Source organism: Taudactylus pleione, unplaced genomic scaffold (genome assembly GCF_031769625.1).
Source record: "Taudactylus pleione unplaced genomic scaffold, aTauple2 ptg000306l, whole genome shotgun sequence".
Taxonomy (NCBI): Eukaryota; Metazoa; Chordata; class Amphibia; order Anura; family Myobatrachidae; genus Taudactylus; species Taudactylus pleione.
In genome coordinates, this window is record NW_028284707.1 from 664,795 (window position 1) to 680,581 (window position 15,787).

Sequence of the window (15,787 nt, forward strand, 5' to 3'; positions counted from 1 at the left end):
CTGGAATGCAGATAGTATATATCAGCACAGCATGGTATGGTCCTGTGATCAGACTGCTGCTTACAGTACTGATAGACACCAGCGCTGGGGCAATTGAGGGGCCACAGTGATGTTTTTTTTTTTTTAAGTCTGTTCATTTCCTAATAAGAACAATTCCTTAGTGTAAGATGCCCACAGCCCAAGGATAGAAAAGCCAGCAGCTGCTCAGTGTGTTGAACAGATGTCAGGACGAATAAAGCACGTTTTCACGCTGAGAGACAAATACTGACTTTGGCAGGCAAAAACAAACAATTTAAACAGGCGTTCTGTATACCTGCACACTCCGCTTTTATGTCCACGCCAGAGATTATTCAGATTTTTTATTTATTTATATGAAAAAGGAAAAACCTTGCCAAGTGGGGGCCGGTCCAAATAAACATTTTCAAAGTCAATTATTTATTTTTTGACAATTTCAATATGTGATTTTTTTGGATGGGTGAAAGTCTATTTTTGATTGCAATGATAGAAGTACAGTATAAAAGCATATAATATATACAGAGGGGTAACTTGTGTAGAATTACCATAAACATTTAAATCAACTTAAAATATGTATTATGTCAACGTCAACCTATTGATAGCGAATCGCACAAAATGGTAACAAAAAAATTCAGTTTCTCTGGTGCCACCTGCTGGACATTTCAAGTTCAATAATTAATTAACCAGAAAATTAATTTGGAACAACTGGCAGCAATGGTAAAAGTTGGATTCAAAGTAAGAAAATGAATCAATGCAACATTTTAATGATGATACTTTATTTATTTGCTACAGGAATGAGATCTCTTAACTGGAACCTATTATAAAGTAAGTTTTGAAAGACAAAAAAAGAAGGAAACTATTGCTGTATAGCGACGATCACCAAATACCTCTTCCTCTTTTTACTGCGAGGAGCACCGCTACACAAAACTAAAGGCCCCCATACATCAGAGATTGATTGCAGCAATCGTGCAATTTGCAATCGATTGTGTATAAAAATCTTTCCCTTTTTCAATCGATTGTGGCATCTCTGCAATCTGCAATCGATTGAAAAAGGGAAAGATTTTTATACACAATCGATTGCAAATTGCACGATTGCTGCAATCAATTGCTGATGTATGGGGGCCTTACTTAATAAAGGGATGTCAGGAGCATTTAGGGGAAAGACGTGTAATTTATAAGTGTGCGGTGCTCCAAATTACACAACATACGATATCTGGAAATCCCAAGCATTCTAGATAATATAATAACCCATTCCAGCACCAATACATTCTATAGAGCTGGACGCAAGAGGAGAGCACAAGAAAACAGTCTGAATCAGATAATATTAGGAACTCTGCATTGAGGAGTACAATGCATGGCAATATTGTGTTCTGTTAAGAGCTCAGCAAAGTTACTTAAACAGGGGCACCGAGAAGGGGGGACCGGGTACTAATTACCCGGGCCCTCTGGGGGGAAACGGCGGGAACCCAGGCCAGCTACTGAGGGGGACAAATGGTGGTGGGCATGGTATTTTACATTGATTTTGGAAGGAAGGTGGCCATGCTTCCCACATTATTTCACGCCCCCCTCAGTACCAGGGCCCTGTGATTGCCTCAACGGCCCTGAACTTAAATTGTATATTTTTTGTATATGAATTGTACTTAGGGGTCTATGTACTAAGCAGTGTTAGGAGACAAAGTGAAAAGTGATAAGAAAGTGATAAGGTGCCAGCCAATCAGCTCCCAACTGCCATCTCACAGGCTGTGTTTGAAAAATGACAGTTGGGAGCTGATTGGCTGGCACCTTATCACTTTTCACTCTGTCTCCTAACACTGCTTAGTAAATAGACAGCTTAGTGGTTATTTGTTAATACACTGTGATTTTTCCTGATAGCTAACATCTCTTAGTGGTGGTATTTGTACTTTTGGGGTACTGTAGTTGATCAATGTATTTATGCTAAGAGAGCTAAGCATCTGCATAAGCAAATGTTAAAACCTATACTTTCGCGATTACACTGCCGGATTCTGTCCATGTAGCAGGAAAAAATCGTCGGAAAGAGCGTAGGGTTGTGAAAATGACGTTAGCTATCGGAGGTCAGTTTATCTCCTGAATTAAATAACCCCAGTACCTAAATGTGAGTTATTCATGCAGAACAGACGTTTAATAAATAGGCCCTTAATATGGTTTCAGACACGAAAAAAAAATCTCAATTATTTTTTATTATTATAAATTAGACTCTGTTTTGGAAACTATTCTTCTCATTTATTCTTAGTTATCTGCCTCTTCATGGAGGCTTCCATTCCTATCTTCTGCCCTGTCTTGGATTTGTACCTCGCCAGCTCTGGTGGGTAGGAGTTGCAATAGAGGTACACAGGAATATGTTGAATATGTATTGGGCACCTGCCATAGGGTGGGTGTAAATTTCTATGGTCCGACCGATGGGGGCATCTACAGATGAACCCATCGGTATTTCTGCGTCTATGGACGCTGACAGCAGGCGTCTCAGTCCTGGCATATTTGTTGCACGGTTGTACACCAGGGAAGAGTTTTATAGCAGCATTCGTATAAAATCACAGCCGGGCGGCCGCCAACTGGTGCAGACATGAACGCGGCTCCGTAGGAATCACAGGCAGCCCCAATGTGTTCAATTGTAAAAGACAGAGAGTAAAGCAGCAATGTGCAGTATAAAGAGCAGAGCTTGGAATATAGCAAACAAACAATAGGAATAGATATCTTGCTGCCAGACAGGATCATCTATACTGCTATGCACAAAATATACATACATACACAGGGCCGGTTTTACATATACGCTGGTTACGCAGCCGAGTAGGGCGCCACCTAGAGGAGGACGCCCTGACCTGGCTGCAGCCAGTGACATGCAAAGCGGCCTCCGGGCAGACTGTGTCACTGTGACACAGCTGCCTGTGCAAGGCGCGCCACAGCGCTCAGGAGGGCGCCCACCAACGTCGCTGCGTGATCAGTCCCCCACCGCCAGTCCTCTGCTGCCGCTGTTAAGGACAGCCGGGAGCCTGCAGGTAAAGTGGGGGCTGTAATGGAGGGTATAGAAACTTGATTAGCAGAGCCAGTGTGTTAGCATGATTTGTATCCATATAGTCTCACCACCCTTAGGGAAATCCTGAGCAAAGGCAAAGTCCCCAGATAGTACCAGTGGTAGGGCAATCCTCTGTGAATTACGTTCCCCGTCTGCATAAAAAACGGAGGTTTTACATCCGTAGCACCACAATGTTATGCTATATTATGTTAATGCTATATAGCTAACAATTGTTTATTATTGTATTTTATTGGTTGCGCCTCATCTTTATACTTAGGTATTATATATTTTTTTTCTGTAATGGAGGGGACTGTGATGGAGGGGGCTGTGATGGAGGGGGCTGTGATGAGGGGGAGTGAAAGGGGCTATGATGAGGGGCTGTGAAGAGGGGATATGAGGGGCTGTGATGAGGGGTGTGAGAGGGGCTGTTATGAGGGAGTTGTGGTGACGGGGGCTGTGATGAGGGGGATGAGAGGGGCTATGATGAGGGGCTGTGAAGAGGGGATATGAGGGGCTGTGATGAGGGGAGTGAGAGGGCCTGTGATGAGGGAGTTGTGGTGACGGGGGCTGTGATGAGGGGGATGAGAGGGCCTGTGAAGGGGCTATGATGAGGGGCTGTGAAGAGGGGATATGAGGGGCTGTGATGAGGGGTAGTGAGAGGGGCTGTGTCGAGGGAGTTGTGGTGAGGAGGGCTGTGATGAGGGGGATGAGAGGGGCTGTGATGAAAGAGGCTGTGATGAGGGTGGCTGTGACGGGCTGTGATGACTGGGAATGTGGTGAGGGGTGCTGTGAGGGGCTGTGATGAGGGGTGCTGTGATGGGAAGTGCGGTGGGGGCTGTGATGCAGTATGCTGGGATGTGAGGGGCTCCATGGGGGGGCAGGGAATGAGTTAGCTGAGATGAAGGTCCACTAAGGGGCGCCAAAATCTATATCTACTTAGCAAAAAAATTGGCTCGGGCCGGCCTTGCACATACACGGACTATGCTCAACCCAGTTACAGTACGCGGCAACTGGACATGTTCATAATACAATCATGTAACTTTTACACCAAGATCAAATATTGAGATTTGTTTCCACAACAAAGAAGTTCCTACTATGAATTTGGAAATAAAAGAAAAACATTTTCAGTAGAGATGTGCACGGACCCCTGTGTTTTGGTTTTGGTTCTAGTTCATTATCGTGTTTTGGTTTTGGCAAAACCACCCTCAAGTGTTTTGGTTCGAATTCGGTTATGGTTCAGTTTTAGATTCCTCAGAAATCAATGAAAAAAAAAAATCACAAAAAATCAATAAAAAAAGAAAAATCGATAAAACAGCTATTTTGGGCCTGTTTACATGCAGACCCACTTTCGGTTTTTAAATCCGAGTTCCGAACTGACTACAGTACCATACAGGGACTCGGTTGACTCGGAACCACAAAGTGATTCAGAACTAGGACTTGATTCGACTCGGAACACCTGAGTTCGGGTGTGTTTGTATTTCAGGAAAATCAAACCGCACATCTCTAATAAAGTGTTTTTAAAAACAGCTAAAATCATGTAATTTTTGCAATCCAGAACCTGAAATTTGGATTTAAAATGGATTTGGATTTAAAATCCGAATACCAAACTGCGGGAAAATCAGAACCACAACTCGAATCTGTCCGGATTCACAAAATTCGGGTGGATGTGGATTTCTGGAATAAGAACTGTAAAAAAGCAATTATGAGATAAAACCTAGAACACCTTACACTGTCCCTGTCAATTAGGGACCAGTCACATCCACAGTATAATACTATAATAAATATTAATCTTGAACAGATTTGCATCAGCCATAGAAGTGTGTAGAAATGGTTAATGTCAGTTTTGCACAAATATAACCAGGAGAATATTTTCCAGATTTGACTGTTCCATTTGCTACAGTAGTTCAACCCCATTCCAAGGCAGCCATCTGATGCCTCTTAAGTCTTATATTTAGCTGTTCCGCTGTCATCTTTCATCATCAGACTAATCTCTGCACGCTCGGGGCCTTATTTCAAGATTTTCTGTTTCCCAATAATGTCTTTTACAGCTCACAACATTATGATCCCCACACAGAGCACTGCTAACAAGGCCGGAGACACAGAATAGGCCGTGGATAAGTAATGTCCACTGACAAATTGCTTTTATATGAAGCTGCAGACCTTTATGAGGCAAAATATTGTAGTCCAGATGGTGGGCCAGGTTCAGACCCGCTCGCAAGCGCTATGCGCTCACAAGCGGGTCGATGGCCGGGCAGTGCGCATGCGAGGAATTCACTCGCTCCGGGGCTCGCTACAAACGGGGCGGCTGTCGATGTTGATCAACAGCTCGCCCCGTTTTGTAGGCTGGGAGGGGGGGGTGGCTGGTCAAATGGAGGCGTTCCTGAAGGAACGCCTGCCGTTTGAGGGCGGCCCTACTGACATCATGAGTGATGTCAGTAGTGAGCTTCCGGCTCTATTAGGGTCTCGTCACAAGCCCGATGGTCGCGACCATCGCGACCATCACCTGCCCGCTCGCAAAAGCTGTGGGTGGTCACAGCTTAGCGAGCGGCCAAAAGGCCGGACACAAAAAAAAAAAACCCTTCAGACCTACGAGCTGCCTCCGGGAGCAAGCAGGTCTGGATCAGGGCCGGTGTTCACAAAGGTTTCATGTCCTGCTGAATTATAGCAATAAAATTATTTACCTGCACCACAATGTTAAGCAGATCCACTTGTCAAGCAGCCAGTATGAAGTCCACAAACTTAACGCGTTTCTCCGTTATTAGACCATACAGCGGTTTCCTCAGAAGATAAAATTGTGGCTCAGTCAGACCAGATATTTTATGCAGGAGCCGTGACTTCTTCCCATATCTGGGCACTGATGTGTTGCTCCCACTGCCGCTGACATCATCACATTGGCAAGTGGCGATTCTGATTATCAGACGGGGAACGTAATTCACAGAGGATTGCCCTACCACCGGTACTATCTGGGGACTTTGCCTTTGCTTAGGATTTCCCTAAGAGTGGTGAGACTATATGGATGCAAATCATACTAACACACTGGCTCTGCTAATCAAGTTTCTATATCGCTAGTGGATTTCCACAGGATCATTTGAATTACATTTTTCAAGCAACCAAAATTTGCCAGTTAGTGAAATATCTCTATGAGAATATGTTGATATAGGATATTAGTCATACAGTATCTTTTATCTTAATTTTATTGATGTATTTATATGTAATGTTATATATGCATTAAATTTACTATTAATTAATCCAGCGCTCCCTTGGGTGTATATATATATATATATATATATATATATATATTAGGGATGTGCAGGCTCGGATAGGTTCGAGTTTGCACGTGGAGTTCGGATTTTTCCCTCCAAAAAAACGGAACTCAGAACGAGGCAAAACGTCATCTTACATGGACGAACATCATCATTCCTGGTCTTTTGTCCAGGAATGATGATGTTCGTCCATGTAAGATGACGTTTTGCCTCGTTCTGAGTTCCGTTTTTTTGGAGGGAAAAATCCGAACTCCACGTGCAAACTCGAACCTATCCGAGCCTGCACATCCCTAATATATATATATTTACTAATTTGGCTTATGTTGATCTTAGTTGGGTAGTGTTTCCAGCACTGCTATAATAAAATTATTTACCTGCCATGTGTAGTAAAACTGTGGGAGCAGGAATACATATCTGCAATTGTAGCAACAACAAAACAAACCAAACATGGGGCCTCCTTTAGCAAAGCTACATACCCCCTTTAGTGGTTATGTCATCCTTTCTATAGTTAACAAACAGCGGTAATCTAGGATCACCGCTGTTTGTCACTGCATCGCTCTCGCCATCTTCAACGTAGCCTCCCAGGTCTCCGTCGGGTTAAACAGTCGGGCACAAGCGCAGACTGACCATCGCACATGCACACAACATACTGTAGAAGCCAGTTGCTTTAGGCTCCCAGCCCGGTCGGTGAGGAGGACATCGCTGGACCTCGCCGATGAGGTAAGTAATGATGAATACCAGTTTGGTATTAAGGTTCGTTAAAAAATGGGGCCCTGAATTCCAATATTGTTATTTTCAGTGACAGAATGAGAGGCGACTGGACCCTAGATCTGGAATAAGAGCCAGACTTACAGTACATTCATCCCTTACAAAAAGACAGTTACACAGAATTTACCTATAATTAAGATTTGCATGTGGTAATCATCATTCATTAATAAGGAAAACATGTCATGGTAATTTGGTTGATTACCACACTAATGATGCACCTATCTTCATAAGAATGATTACTTTCTGTTTTCATAAAGGAGTTGAACATGATATTCATAAATATTTAGCTTCCCAATGCACCAGTACTTCTTTCGTTTAATCCCCATAAACATATCCCTTACCCAGTTATTACATGTCTTTAAACAAAACGATATCCTTAACAATAGTTTTCCCTGGGACGGAATGTAGTCAGGATACCGACCGTCAGAATTCTGACAGTCACAATACAGACAGCGGCCTCCTGGCGGTCACAATATGACAGATCTCGATTATAAGTATTAGGGCTAGGATTAGGTTTAGACACGAGGGGGAGGGTTAGGGTTAAGCTGCGAGAGTGGTGGGTTAGGGTAAGGGTTAAGTTTTGGCTTACAATACTTACCAAAATCCATCTCCCGAGACCTGTGGAAAAAGGCCTTCACAAAGCTGAGGGTGGTCCAAAGACTTTTTGGTGGGCCCAGACATATCAGAGGCATGAGGTAACGTTACCAGATTTCCTAACAGGTTGGGGTGTGTGGACGGTGGTGGTTTGGGGTAGGGGGTTGACAAAATAAAACAGGTTTTCCCAACTGCTAGGTCATTTATAATTTCTCCACTTCAAGTAATTATGCCTTAAACAGAGAACCAAAATCAGTAAATTTTTATTCTACACTGAATTAAAGAGGAACGCGACCTATTTTTTATTTATCTACTCCCTTCCCACCAACTGCCACAGCATTTGTGTTCCTTTGTGTGGGACTCAACGCTGCACCTGCTGGTAATGGTCAGCACTCCTGGGCTCAGCACTTGGAGTACTACATCTGCAATAAGAACAAATGTGTCCAGGACACTGGCCCTCATTCAGAGGCGGTTGTTAGATGCAAGCGGTCGCACTGAATCAGGGCGGCCGATTGCATCCTGAACGGCCGCCTCCTTGACGATCGTTAAGCTGTGGGTTACCACCCACAGCTTAACGACCGACCAGGTTGATGGTCGCGATTGTGATTACCATCGCGACCATCGGGGCTTATGACCAGACCCTAAGGTTGGGTCTTGAACCTCGTAAGCCCCAGGGAGCTTTCTGCTCTGATGGAGCAGGAAGATCCCCATTGACATCACTGATGATGTCAGTGCGGCCGCCCACAAAATGGTAGGCATTCGTAAAGGAACGCCTCCGTTTTGGAAACCACCCCCCCGGCCCGCCTACCAAACGGGGCAGCTGTCGATCAACATCGAAAGACGCCCCTTTGGTAGCGAGCTCTGGAGCGACAGAGTTTCGCAGACCTAACCATCGAATCGGTTATGAACGCATCGGCGCTCGCGACTGACTCTGAATAAGGTCCACTGTCCCTCCATATCTCTCCAATTACCCCTCCATATCTCCCCATTGTCCGTCCATATTTCTCCTATTGCTCCTCCATATCCCTCCCATAGCCCCTCTATATCTCTCCCATTGTCCCATCATATCTCTCTCATTGCTCCCTCATATCTCTCTCATTACCCCTCTATATTTCTCCCATTGCTTTCTCATATCTCTCCCATGGCCCCATCATATCTCTCCCATTGCTCCCTCATATCTCTCCCATGGCCCCATCATATCTCTCCCATTGCCCCTCTATATCTCTCCCATTGCTCCCTCATATTTCTCCCATGGCCCCATCATATCTCTCTCATTGCTCCCTCATATCTCTCCCATGGCCCCATCATATCTCTCTCATTGCTCCCTCATATCTCTCCCATGGCCCCATCATATCTCTCCCATTGCCCCTCTATATCTCTCCCATTGCTCCCTCATATCTCTCCCATAGCCCCATCATATCTCTCTCATTGCCCCTCTATATTTCTCCCATTGCTCCCTCATATCTCTCCCATGGCCCCATCATATCTCTCCCATTGCTCCCTCATATCTCTCCCATTGCCCCATCATATCTCTCCCATTGCTCCCTCATATCTCTCCCATGGCCCCATCATATCTCTCTCATTGCTCCATCATATCTCTCCCATTGCTCCCTCATATCTCTCCCATGGCCCCATCATATCTCTCCCATTGCTCCCTCATATCTCTCTCATTGCCCCATCATATCTCTCTCATTGCCCCTCTATATTTCTCCCATTGCTCCCTCATATCTCTCCCATTGCCCCATCATATCTCTCCCATTGCTCCCTCATATCTCTCCCATTGCCCCATCATATCTCTCCTATTGCTCCATCATATCTCTCCCATTGCTCCATCATATCTCTCCCATGGCCCCATCATATCTCTCCCATTGCTCCCTCCTATCTCCCCCATTGCTCCCTCCTATCTCTCCCATTGCCCCATCATATCTCTCCCATTGCTCCATCATATCTCTCCTATTGCTCCATCATATCTCTCCCATTGCTCCCTCATATCTCTCCCATTTCCCCATCATATCTCTCCCATTGCTCCATCATATATCTCCCATGGCCCCATCATATCTCTCCCATTGCTCCATCATATCTCTCCCATGGCCCCATCATATCTCTCCCATGGCCCCATCATATCTCTCCCATTGCTCCATCATATCTCTCCCATTGCTCCCTCATATCTCTCCCATTGCTCCCTCATATCTCTCCCATTGCTCCATCATATCTCTCCCATTGCTCCATCATATCTCTCCTATTGCTCCATCATATCTCTCTCATTACCCCCTCATATCTCTCCCTTTGCTCCATCATATCTCTCTCATTAGCCCCTCATATCTCTCCCTTTGCTCCATCATATCTCTCTCATTACCCCCTCATATCTCTCCCATTGCCCCCTCATATCTCTCCCATTGCCCCTCCTTATTCCTCCAAATGCCCCTTCATATCTCTACTATTACCCCTCTCTATCTCTCCCATTGCCCCAATATATATCTCCATTGCCCCATCATACCTCTCCCATTGCCCCTTCACATCTCTCCCATTGCCCCATCATACGTACCTCTCCCATTGTCCCATCATACCTCTACCATTGCCCCTTCACATCTCTCCCATTGCCCCATCATATGTACCTCTCCCATTGTCCCATCATATGTCTCCCATTGCCCACTCATATCTCTTTCATTGGGCAGGATGCATCAATGCTTATTCTAAGGTTAAACCTCTGAAAATTAAATTTTCTGAGGTTTGTCCGCTTACCACATATACACCAAGCTCCAGAATGCAATACATTCTGGAGCTTGGATGCAGTGGGCAATGCCATCTTTAGATGTACAAGGCACAGACTTCCTCATGCCCCGGTAATGCCACTACTTTCATGTGAATTAATAAGTTGCATTCTCACAAATACTGGCTAAGTACTACACTGTGTGGTATAAAAGGCCCACAGTATAAAGGTCAACATACAGAAGGTCAAAACCACAAGGTCGACTGGTTCTGACCGTCGACAGTAAAAAGTTTGACATTGTCATTAGGTTGATCATCATTCTGTAGACACATGTATTTAAGTTGACAATGGTCGACAGTCAAAAGGTCGACATTTACTGTGTTAATGCTAAACTGTTGACACAAGTTCTTTTCATGATTTTTAGGTTAAGGGCTAGTGGTTAGGCGGATTATAAAATAAAAAAACATATGTCCACATTTTAATGTCATTAAACACTAAAATGTTGACATGTTTTTTTTTGTAGTTATTTTAGTCTAACCCTAGACCTTACCCTAACCACTAACCCTGAAACTCATGAAAAAAAATGTGTCACCATTTTAGTGTCGACATGTTAAATGCCGACCTTTAGACTGTGTCAACCATTTGACCCTGTCAACTTAAATACAGATCTACAGAATGATGGCCGACCTAATGACCACATCGACCTTTTTACGGTCGACATTCAGAATCTGTCGACCTTCAGAATGTTGACCTTTTTTTTATTATTGTCAACCAATCCACCGGTATCCTGCCTGCCTCCATTGTGTGTACTGTACGTGGCAGGTACACATTGACATTCCAATTCAAATGCTGAACATACAATTTAAAATAATAACTGTTCTAGTACAATATAAAAATTACAACAACAATGAAGTCTTTCAAACACATTAGTCCTGACTTTCTCTTAGCAGTGCACACAAAGAATCCACCTCCCTAATGTTGTACATTTGTGCAACATGAAAGTATCCGAAAATGATTTGAAGCTATACCTTCTTTTGGCAGCCTTGCTATATTTATGAGCATATTTAATATTAAAATATTGTTCTCTGTCTTAAATCCAGACACCCTCCAGTATTTGCAATCATCTGGCATCTCCATTCTCTGCCTGAAGCATTAGTAACCACAATTATGTTATTTTGGAGACTGCAGAAAAAGCGATTGATGCCTGCTGGAGACTGGGTGCTAATGAGAGAAGAGGCGCAGAGCGGCTCGGGGAAAGCATTTAACACTGATTAATTTTCTCATGATTCCAAATATATTTCGACACAACTGTCAACTTTCCTCAGCTAAATGTGATTACAAGAAAATGGACAGATAATCGCAGAGGTTAAGAAATTCAGCTGAATTGATTTGTTATTTGGACTGAGAGACCAGCATGGAATCTTCAAAAACAGGGATAATACCAAAGATAACAGATAGGTTGGTTACAAATCGTAAGGTGCATACACACTTAAAGATTTTCTGTCCAACCATCCAACTAGTTGATTGGTTGGAATGCAAATCTGCTAAAGTATGAAAGCAAATGACAATCCCAAACGCCGGAAAATGGACAAAAACTGTTGTTTGAACAAATTGTTTAGATCAAACATTTAACAAACTTGTCTGACGACCATTTTCATCTGTTTTCTGGCATTTAGGAGCAAATTGCTGATCATCAGTTACTCCCATACGTTACCAGATTTTCATTCCAACCAATCAACTAGTTCACAGGTTCTCAAATTCGGTCCTCAGGACCCCAAACAGTGCATGTTTTCCAGATCTCCTGACAGAATCACAATTGAAATAATTAGCTTCACCTGTGGATCTTTTAAAATGTGTCAGTGAGTTATGAGTACACCTGTGCACCTGCTGGGTGACCTGCAAAACATGAACTGTGTGGGGTCCTGAGGACCAAGTTTGAGAACCACTGAACTAGTTGGATGGTTGGACAAAAAATCTTTACGTGTGTACCCAGCTTTATTGAGATACAAAGAGGCATATGCTGAACGCACACCCACTGGCAGATTATATATTACGTGCTTTCGCACTGAGCATGCTCCAGGTCCAAGAACACGCAAGTATAGGACAATCAAAATCAAACTCATTTCCTTTTGTGACTGAAGGTGCAGAACTGGGCTGTTGTCAGTAAGGCGATGTTCCCTGGACAGAAGCTAAGTACATCAGACATATGTTTTGTACCATATATTATCTCCCACGCCTCTTGCTGACACTCAGGAAAGAGTTGAAAACCATGAGCACGAAATCCACCAGAAAAACAGAGGCACAAGTTCTGTAGAGTTTAGCCCTTATTACATGTTAAGGCTAAATCACAAACCAGATGTGGATATTAACAGCCTAGAACAGGGGTCGGCAATCTTTTACTATCAATGTGCCGGGTAAACTTAGTTAAGCTCAGTGTGCCAATTGTACATACTATAAAATGTATAGTGATTCAGTAATAATAATGGGACCAACAAATAAATATAACACATATTTTTAACTATAGAGATATGATATTTCAAACCACACAGCAATGGATTGGCAGATGCGGTAACTATGATAAGATCAATAAGATGGTAGTGTCAAAAGCCGCCGCTGTGTCTCATTGGACAACAGTACTCCTGGCAGTTCTCTCAGGCTCGTTGCTAGGAGACATGGATGCTGCGCTACTACTCCTCCTACCTAGTTGCTTAGTCATCTCCGCCTTTTGACCGGATTGGTTCCGTCTCCTTTTTCTTGTCCGCTTGTTGGTTGCTCAGATGGCGGTGATAGCTTCCAGTACATGCCTTCCGGTTGCTGTGTGCAGAGATCATCGTCATGTGTGTTCTCCATTCCAGCCTGTGTCCCAGCAGTGTCAGCTTCTGTGTTGAGCGGTATAGCGGCTACAGACATCTCGGCAGCTAATACTGCACCTCTGCATCTGAGTGTTCCATCTACTACCAGCAACAGAGGCATTCTCAGCTGCACTACAACGTCTGAGTGGACAGTCATTAATTTTCAGCTTGACCGTCTCAGCCGCAATACTGTGTCCGTGCACTTTTGTTTGGTCTCTCTTCAGTCTCAGCTGCACTTCAGCGTCTAGTGTCCATTTCGTTATTACGTTACGGCAAATACTGCCACCCACCAGCAGCAAGATAGACTTATTATCTAAATCCCCAGCCAATTACATATCTGCCCTCAAGGCAGCACCCAGCCAAGTCTATATCAGCCCTCAAGGCTGCAACCAGCCAAGTACATAGCAGCCCTCAAGGCAGCATCCAGCCAAATACTCTTCAGCCCTCAAGGCAGCACCAGCAAAGTACACATCAGCCCTCAAGGCTGCACCAACCAAGTACACATCAGCCCTCAAGGCTGCACCAACCAAGTACACATCAGCCCTCAAGGCTGCAACCCGCCAAGTACATCTCAGCCCTCAAGGTTGCAACCAGCCAAGTACAAATCAGCCCTCAAGGCTGCAACCAGCCAGGTACACATCAGCTACACTCCAGTCCTCAAAGTTTCTTTATTAATTGACCCTTTATCAATCAACTCTTCTTAGCTTCTTTATCAATAGACTCCTCAAAGCTTTCTTTTCCTGATGCACTATTCTTACTGTGATTCATAACAGGTGGCAGCTGGTAAGACCAATACCTGGACCAAACATAAATAAATCGGTCAGTATAGGCTTGTTGGTATTATGCGTTATCTGTAACTGAGTAAAGAAATTAAAAATCTTTTCATTATAACATATTGAGGCCTAAATGTAGTTCTGGAACTTACATATTAGCCTTAGCAAGTACATCTTCTGAATCTTTGGTCTGCCACTTACAACTGCTTGGCAAGTTGTGTCTGGCACATGTACCAGAGGTTGTTGACCTCTGGCTTGGGGTATGCAGTCATACAGTCGACATGATCTCAATCTCAACATTCAGATTGTTGACCAGGGCAGATTGTAAACATTTAACAAGTTAACAATCACAATGTCGACACTCTGACATAATTTCAACATTTTTAGAATGTTGATATTGTAAATGGGGGCAGTGTGACAGGTGATATAAAGTGGCTGTTGTGCTATTATGTTGTTAAACTGTTCAGAGTACTTTTAATATATATACTAGTGATTGTATTAATGTATTTTGAATGTTTCTCTACTAATTCAGCTATGCAGTCTGATATTAATATTCAATTATGTTAACTATTGTATTCTCTTTGATATGATTCTCAAAAGAAAGTGCGGTAGTTATATGTTATGTCTAGTGGAACTGCTTATGGTAATGTGCCTTGAACATATTAATGTCAATGTAATTTGTTATAATAATATTGCGCTATTAATTATATTTGAGGCAATGCTTCCCCCTATTGTTAATATTTGTATTTATATTATGACCATATAAGGTATATATATATATATATATATATATATATATATATAGTATCCGGTGTTTGTTAGGAGCCCTATAATTAGGTGTGAAATGCAGAAGTCTGGAGCCTTTAATGCCCGTCTCCCAGACTGAATGCAGAAAGTGCTGGGTCCATTGTGCCCATCCGGCCTGTTGTAATAGGGCGAGGCTCCCGGTTGAGAATTGTGCTGTATTGAACCATTATTGGAATTAATTAGAAAACAAAGCTAAGTATCAATAAATCAGTTTAATTAATTCATTATATAACTTAAACTGTGTGTGTGTTTTGTCATTTATATCACTTTGTTGCTGTCCTCCGTCATCCTGAACCTTCCGTTTCCACCGGAAACAGGGTAGCCATTAAAGGGTTAAGTTCAGATTATGGTAAAGGTTAGGCTGCGGTTATGATTAGGTTTACAATCAAGCTGGATGTAAAATAGCATTGTCATCATGCTGACTGTTAATATTCACAATGCTGACATTCTACATTATTTTACTGAAAGGGAGCGAGGGTGGAGCAAACAGCACTCAATGGGGTATATTTACTAAAGCTTCTAAAACAGACAAGTCCTGATGTTGCCCAGAGCAACCAATCAGATTCTGTGTATCATTTTCTAGAGTGCAATAGAGAAATAATATCTAGAATCTGATTGGTTGCTATGGGCAACATCACCACTTGTCTGTTTTAGAAGCTTTAGTACATATACCCCAATGAGTCTGTACTCACTAAGTGAGCAGACAGTAACTATATCAAGTAATTCAACAGGGGAATACAAAAACAGGAAGGAGTTTTCAAAAACATCTATGTAACTATTTAAAATTTTCATACAGTTTTTGTTTATGGATTAAACCACATAATGTTTTTCGGGGTGGCTAATATGGAAATATTTTTGGGAAATAAACAAATGTTCATGCAATATAGGCTGTCCAATAGTCAAGAATATTCTTACCTCAGGAATAAAAGTTAGTCCTCATGAATATCAGCAGGCAATGCCCCAGTGCAGTCTCT